Source organism: Apodemus sylvaticus, chromosome 2 (assembly GCF_947179515.1).
Source record: "Apodemus sylvaticus chromosome 2, mApoSyl1.1, whole genome shotgun sequence".
NCBI lineage: Eukaryota > Metazoa > Chordata > Mammalia > Rodentia > Muridae > Apodemus > Apodemus sylvaticus.
In genome coordinates, this window is record NC_067473.1 from 155527535 (window position 1) to 155536077 (window position 8543).

Below are 8543 nucleotides of genomic sequence, written 5' to 3' on the forward strand. Positions count from 1 at the left end.
CTCTTTCTCCACTTTCTCCTATTTTTAGCCATTCTGACTAGTATGAGGTAGAATCTCAGGGTTGTTTTGATATGCATTCTCCTGATGACTAAGGATGTTGAACATTTCTTTAGGTGCTTCTCAGCCATTTGATATTCCTTAGTTGAGAATTTTCTGTTTAGCTCTTTACCCCATTTTTTAATAGGGTTATTTGGTTCTCTGGAGTATAATTTCTTGATTTCTTTGTAAATATTGAATATTAGCCCTCTGTCAAATGTGAGGTTGGTAAAACTCGTTTCACAATTTGTTGGTTGCCATTTTGTCCTATTGACCATGTCCTTTGCCCTAAAGAAACTTTGTAATTTTATGAGGTCCTATTTGTGAATTCTTGATCTTAGAGCATAAGCTATTGGTATTCTGTTCAGGAAATTTCCCCCTGTGCCCCTGTGCTGAGGCTCTTTCCCACTTTCTTTTATATTAATTTCTGTGTGTCTAGTTTTATGTTCAGGTCCTTGATTTCCTTGGACTTGAACTTAGTGCAAAGAGATAAGAATGGATCTATTTACATTCTTTTGCATGTTAACCGCCATTTAATCAGCACCATTTGTTTAAAAAACTATCTTTTTCCACTGGATGGTTTTAACACTGTTGTCAAAGATCAAGTGATCATAGGTGTGTAGGTTTATTTCTGGGTCTTCAATTCTATTCCATTGATCTACCTGCCTATCTCTGTACCAATACCATGCACTTTTTATCACTATTGTTCTATAGTCCATCTTGAGGTCAGGCATCTTTTTATTATCTTTTTATTCTTGTGGTCAGTTCTTTTATTCACAACAATAGAAGAACTTCTGCCAGAAGTTCTTTTCTTTTTGAGAATCATTTTAGCTATCCTGGGGTTTCTGTTATTCCAGATGAATTTGAGAATTGCTCTTTCTAAATCTATGAAGAATTGAGTGGAAATTTAGATGGTGATTGCATTGAATTTGTGTATTGCTTTTGGCAAGATGGATATTTTTGCTATATTAATCCTGCCAATCATGAGCATGGGAGATCTTTCCATCTTCTGAGGTCTTCTTAGATTTCTTCCTTCAGAGGCATGAAGTTCTTGTCATACAGATCTTTCACTTGTTGGTTCGAGTCACATCAAGATACTTTACATTGTTTGTGATTATTGTGGAGTGTGTCATTTCCCCAATTTTTTCTCAGCCTGTTTATCCTATAAGTATAGGAAGGCTACTGATTTGTTTGAGTTAATTTTATAACAGGTATATTCTTTTGTTTGGGATTAAATGTTCTATAGATATCTGTTAAATCCATTTGGTCCATGACATTTGTTAGTTTCACTGTGTCTCTTTTTAGTTTGTGTTCCCTTGATCTGTCCATTGATGAAAATGGGGTCTTAAAGTCATCCACAATTACTGTGTGAAGTGCAATGTGTGCTTTGAGTTTTAACAAAGTTTCTTTTAGGAATGTGGGTGCTCTTGCATTTGGAGTGTAGATGTTCAGAATTTTGAGTTCTTCTTGGTAGATTTTTCCTTTGATGAGTGTGAATTGTCCTTCCTTATCTTTTTTGATGACTTCTGGTTGAAAGTCAGCTTTATCCAATATTAGAATGGCTTCTCCACCTCATGTTCTGGGACCATTTGCTTCGAAAATTGTTTCCTGGCCTTTTACTCTGAGGCAGTGTTTGTCTTTGACACTGATATGTTTTTATGTCTATCAGTCAAAATGCTGGGTCCTGTTTACTTATCCAGTCTGTTAGTCTATGGTTTTTTTTTTTAAATTGGGGATTTGAGTCCATTGATGTTAAGAGATATTAAGCAATAGTGATTTTTGCTTTCTGTAATTTTTGATGTCATTTTTCTATTTGTGTGGTTATCTTCTTTTAGGTTTGTTGAAAGATTACTTTTTTGCTTTTTTCTAGGGTGTAGTTTTCCTCCTTGTGTTGGAGTTTTCCATCTGTTACCCTTTGTAGGGCTGGATTTGTTGAAATATATTGTGTAAATTTGGTTTTGTCATGAAACATCTTGGTTTCTCTATCTTTGGTAATTGAGAATTTTGCTGGGTATAGTAGTCTGGGCTGGCATTTGTGTTCTTCTAGAGCCTGTATGACATCTGCCCAGGATCTTCTAGCTTTTATAGTCTCTGGTGAGAATTCTGGTATAATTCTGATAGGTCTTCCTTTATATGTTACTTGGCCTTTTTTCTTTATTACTTTTAATATTGTTTCTTTGTTTAGTTAATTTGGTGTTTTGATTATTATGTGACAGGAGGAATTTCTTTTCTGGTTTAATCTCTTTGGAGTTCTTTAGCCTTCATGTATGTTCATGAACATCTTTTACTTTAAGTTAGGGAAGTTTTATTCTATAATTTTGTTGAAGCTATTTACTGGCCCTTTAAGTTGGAAATCTTTGCTCTTTTCTATGCCTATTATCCTTAGTTTTGTTCTTCTCATAGTATCCTGAATTTCCTGAATGTTTTGGGTTAAAAGCTTTTTGCATTTTGCATTTTCTTTGACTGCTGTGTCAATGTTTTCTATGGTTTCTTCTTCACCTGAGATTCTCTCTACTATCTTTGTATTCTGTTGTTGATGCTTTCGTCATTTCTTTCATAGGTTTTCTATCTCCAGAATTGTCTCTTTTTGTGATTTCTTTATTGTTTCTACTTCCATTTTAAGATCCTGGATGGTTTTGCTTAGTTTCTTCACTTGTTTGTTAGCATTTTCATATAATTCTATAAGGCATTTTTATGTTTCCTCTTTAAGGACTACTACCTGTTTACCCATATTTTACTGTATGTCCTTAAGGGAATTATTTATGTCTTTTGAAGTTCTCTATCAGCAACATGATGCTATTAAAAATCCAAATCTTGCTTTTCTGGTGTGCTGGGGTGTCCAGTACTTGCTGTTGTGTGAGAACTGGGTTCAGATGATGCAAAGTCACATTGTTTTCAATTGTTAGTGTTCTTGTGTTTGCCTTTCACCATCTGGTTATATCTAGTGACAGCTGGTCTTGATGACTCTAACTGTGGCTTATCTGTTCTAAAAGCTTGTGTATTAGTAGTCCTGGGAGATGAGTTCTCTCTGGGAGGAATTTAGGTATGGTAAGCTGTGGTAAAGGGTCAGCTCAGGGGTACAGACAGAAACCAGAAGGTTCCTGTCCCCAGCTGATCCTTGGTTCCTGTGTTCTGATGGCTCTGAGCAGGTCCCTCTTGGGGCAGGAATTTGAAGAGAAGTGGTGGTTATCTTACGTGTGCACACAGGTTTGTAGGCATTCTTGGGGGACCATCTCTCATGGAGGTATTTGTGTATGTAGCTCTGTGGCCCAGGACCAGCTCTGGGCAAGGACAGAATGTGGGAGATTCCTGTACCAGGCTGCCCCTGTGTTCTTGTGTCCTCAGGGTTTCAGGCAGGTTCCTCTGAGCAGCAGGGATGGTCCTAATTGTGCTCTCAGGCCTAAAAGTTACTTTCAAACATGGGTGCATTATTCTACAAATTACCTTTACCTTCTTTATGCGAAATTAAGGATGCATTCTAGGGCTGAGCCATACCACAACTAGAAATAGATTTTTCAGTAAATAACACTATCTCAGGATTCACAATGTGATTAACTATTGTGTGGCAGGTATTTCTGGATTTGATTGTAAAACTATATGTGCACTCATCTCCTTATTGTTGGAACTGTTCACTATGAGCATCTCTGTGATACGATAAAAAGAGATGATATGTAGTAATGTGGACTTTTATGGTCTTCAATAGACCTGATAAGTTTTCTCCAATGGAAAAAACTGGGTATTTCAACCACTCAAGGCAGGTTTCCTGTTCATAAGTAGTAGAAGCAGCACAAGAAGGGAATCCACATTATATACATACATTTATTTGGTTACAGTTTGGTGGGTTTTGTTCTACTTTGTTTTGATTTTTGTGTTTTTGTATTTTATTTTTTACGTTTTGGATGATTTGTTGTGATTTGGGGATTTCAGTTTTGTTTTGTTTGTTTGTTTGTTTGTTTGTTTGTTTTTTGAGAAAGAACTTAAATTTGGATAGGTTGAGAAAGGGAGGGGACCTGAACAGACATGAGTGAGGGGAAGGACATGATCAAAACATTCTTCGCAAACTTACAATTGTATTCAATATAACAAACTATATTATACAAAAATAAAGTAACACATCAAGGAAATAAAATAAAGCAAGAAGCAAGAATTCCAGAGAGAGAGAGAGAGAGAGAGAGAGAGAGAGAGAGAGAGAGCAAGCAGAAAAGAGAAAGAGTGAGAGAAACAGACACTTTGGCTCCACACTCTTTAAAAGCACGGTACTTCTTGGTTGTTACAGTATATACATGTCCAGCTGAAATTTACCATCTCGATGCTAATATTGAGTGTCATAAGTTGACTGCTTCTCCTCCTCGCATGTCTCCTGTACAGACTCCTTCATCTGTTTGCAATCAAAGTTGTCTACTTAGATTTAGGAAAACACCTGTTGAAGGGAAAGCATTCTGTTGATATTATTGTGTCCCATGTCTAGATGGAGAGATTGCAAATGAAACAGGTATTTATAAAATGAATATGAATGTGGATATTTCTAGAAATGATTCTGAATGTGGAAATTCTAGAAATGATTCTGAATGTGGAAATGAGGCACATGGGAGAGGGATGAGTAACACAACACCTAAAGACACAGTTGTATTTATGTAGCTAACTCTAAATACTTTAAAACAAGTGCTTGCTGGATGGACGTGGCAAAGATTTTAATCCCAACTCTCAGTATGTGGATCTTGAGTTTAAAGCAATCTTGATTTACAGAGTGAGTTCCAGGACAGACAAGGATGCACAGAGAAACTCTCTCTTGAAAAGCAAATCCAAACCAAACCAAACAAATAAAAACCTTGATATCAATCCAGTCATTTTTGTTATTGATGTTTGTTTTTATGTTTGTTTTATTTGCTATGCTGTGCACATTGGTCTCAATCTCCTGGGTTCCAGCAATCCTCCATGCTCAGCCTCTTGGGTAACTAAGACCACAGGAATGTTCTCCTGCATCTGGTCCAGCGTTGTCTTCTGCGCATCTGCATCGAGTTTAGCTTCTTCTTCTTCTTCTTCTTCTTCTTCTTCTTCTTCTTCTTCTTCTTCTTCTTCTTCTTCTTCTTCTTCTTCTTCTTCTTCTTCTTCTTCTTCTTCTTCTTCTTCTTCTTCTTCTTTTTTGTACCCCTGATTTTCACCAATGGTTCTAGTACAGTTTTACCAATATTAATTAGTAAAGTTTGTGCTCTCTGTATACTGTAAACAGTTAGTGCTCCCAGTATACCCTAAACTATGAGATGCATTATTGAGCATGACCTTATGTCATGCTTAAAATAAATACTAATATACCAATATTTTTACAAGGAAAATAAACTTCAGAGAAACAATATAAATTGCTATGATCATACAACCTATAGACAACTGAGACAACATACAGACTTGTCAAGTGAGAGGAACTGCTAAAAACCTTGTATCTGAGTGACATTGGTGGCAGATACAGCAGTCCTTTCCTGGGACCTTGTGACACTGGGATCCTGGGACCCATGTTCACTTTCTATGGTGAATAGTAGAAAGTCTGTACATATTTGTTTATGACTAAGTATTTCTGTATAATTTAAGAGTTTCCTTTTCAATTACTTTGGTTCTTAATGGAACCTCTCATTATGTATTCCCTGGTATGGTAGGCTAGCATGATGTCATTGTACAATCAAGCACTGAGAGATCCCAGAAGTTGAGTGATGTGTGGGGCTGTGAGTGATGTGCAGTGATGCTCTGTCCACTGTCCTCTGACTGCTCTGCTCTCACTTCTTCCTCAAAATAATTCTGATTCCATAGCCTCTCCAGGACACAGCAGCAATGCTTCCTACCATTTTTTTTATTCTTACTTCACATCTAACATCTATTTCAAAGCACCTGTTTTGTCATACCCATTTTTTTTCCTGAATGAAATCTTTTCTTACCAAAGTCTATGTAAAATTATGTCCTTTGCTTTTTATTTAGGTAGCAAAGTAGTGGTAGGCCAGACTACTTCCTGAGTGCTGGGCTTGCAGACAATCACTACTAAGTCCTTTTTCTTTATACCTTAAAAAATAATTTTGCATTAGTTCTTAGTGAATTTCACATCATACACCCCAATCCCTGTCATCTTTCCATCCCCTTATGTCCTTGCTCTACCCTTGCAACCTCCCCTGTTTCAAACCAAAAAAAAAAAAAAAATCCTGTTGTGGAAGCTGTAATGTGTCACAGTGAGTCCTATGGTATACTCTTAGGTCCACACTGTTTTGCTTGCCAATGTTCATTACAATGACTTGTTGGTCTGCTCTGAGCCTCTGGCTGCTGCTCTATCAACAGTGGAACCTCAGTGGGCCTCAGTTCAGATCTCCTCTTGTTGTCCAGTGTCCTGAGTTCCTATTCTTTTGGATAAGTAGGACCAGCCCCTTTATATACTTCCCAGTTTATTGTGGGGTAGAGGTGGGGGTGAGAAAATTCAAAGCACTGAATCTGGGCTTGAAAGTTACCTGAGATGGTAGCCCACAAGCTTTCCTGTTTCATGTCCTGTGACCAGCTTAACAGCAATTCCCCAGGGTAGCTCCCTTTCCAGGTACAATGGCACCAGTATAGTGGTCAGCTTGGTCTTCTTCCTCATCTGGATTGTGTCGTTCAGTCCCAGAACCAGTTTTTCAAGTCTCTGCCTTTCTCCTGGTCCTAAGGAGACATTAAGGACTCTGTAGCAATTTACTGGTGGTCTCTCATCTTCTCTCTCTCTCTCTCTCTCTCTCTCTCTCTCTCTCTCTCTCTCTCTCTCTCTCTCTTTATGGAGTGTTAGGCTAATAGTCATAGGTCAGAACACTGAAGGTAGCCATAGCCTCTCTCCTCTCTGCCACCTACTGATGCAGGTGTGACACAGCACCCACACCCACAACCCTTCTAGGAGGGTTGTACTCTGTACAACCTTGATCTGTACTCTGATTAACTTCAAATACCACCATTTTCTTAGAGAAGCAATACATTGATAGATAACAAGACAAGAAATATATCTACCTCATAATTTCTAGGAATATAATCTCTTTAAGGTGTCTTTAATTTACCTAATATACTGTAGGAATCTTTCCCTCTTCACCCCATGGCATCATGGGTGAAGGCATCGTGTTTGCCAGTATATGTGACTGAATCTTTTTTCTTCATAATCTAACATATGCCAAGTATTGGGATACATTATCCTTGAACTTCAGTACTTACAAATTTCAAAATCTGGAATAATACTTTTTGTGCTATGGCTTAAAATATTAATTTTGGAAAATCAGGTTGTAATGATGCATGTTTAAGTTTAGTGAAAACCAGGGTTTTAATTGGGTGATATAATTCAGTTTAGTAAATAACTTTGAGAAAAAATGTTCCTATCATCATCATGCATTTAGCACATTTTTGTGCTGTGAATAGAACCTAAAGTCTTATATATTCTAGCCATGTGCTCCAGACTCAGCTGTACCCACAGATCATCAATTATCACCATAAAAATGTCTTGTTATATGATCTAAATTCTATCAGCCTCACCTTATAACATTTAAAATGGATTCAGGTCTGGGTTCTATGGCCCAGTGGCTTTTCAGTCGCTGATAATAAATACTTCATTATATTATTCTTAGAACATTGCATCTATTCTCCTGTAGGAGCCCAACCATTATTTTTTTTACTGTTCTGAACTTTATTTTTTTAATTAGATATATTCTTTATTTACATTTCAAATGACTTCCCCTTTCCTACATCCCCCCTCTCTGAAAATCCCATACTTTGTATCATTTTTCTTCAAACTGCAAGTGTCTAGCTACTTAAATCAAATGGTATATTCTTCAAAATCAAAGGGAAGAATGAGCAGAACTAACAGCCAAGTTCTCAGAATTTGGATCATGACAATGAAGAAACCACTATTCCTGAAAACTCCCTGTTTTTACCACTGGGAAAACCTGGTTTGAATTGCTCTTTGGATGAGAATTAATTTTATAGAATGATCAAAACTTTACTGGTATTCTTAGAAATACTTTTGGGAAATATAAACTCACAATTGAATATGCAATTATTTTCCTTCCTTCTCTTTTCCCCTCCCCTCCCCTCCCCTCCCCTCCCCTCCCCTCCCCTCCCCTCCCCTCCCCTCCCCTCTCCTCTCCTCTCCTCTCCTCTCCTCTCCTCTCCTCTCTTCTCTTCCCTTCTCTTCTTTTTAGACATGGTCTCACTGTAAAATCTGTCTGGCCTGGTCAGAAATGTGGTGTGGAGACGAAATTGTCTGGTAACCATCAGGGGTGCTAGATCTACAAGTGTGCAGTATGGTGCTGTGCTGTAATTATTTTTCTAGCTAAAAATGGGTCCCATGCAAATGTTTTTTGGAGTGAATGAAGTATAAGCTTAGTGAATGTGAATTCCCATTCCACTGCATGTGTCTTTATTATTATCATTATTAGATATATTCTTTATTTACATTTCAAGTGAGTTTTCCTTTCCTGGATCCCCCCTCCCCGAAAGTCCCATAAGCCCACTTCCTTCTCCCT

General features: G+C 37.5%; 1 pseudogene; it reads right to left on the bottom strand.

Annotated features, from left to right (window-relative positions):
* Window positions 1-6818: 6818 nt before the first annotated feature.
* On the bottom strand, window positions 6819-6935 carry LOC127679584 (uncharacterized; annotated as a pseudogene).
* Between the last annotated feature and the right edge of the window lie 1608 nt (window positions 6936-8543).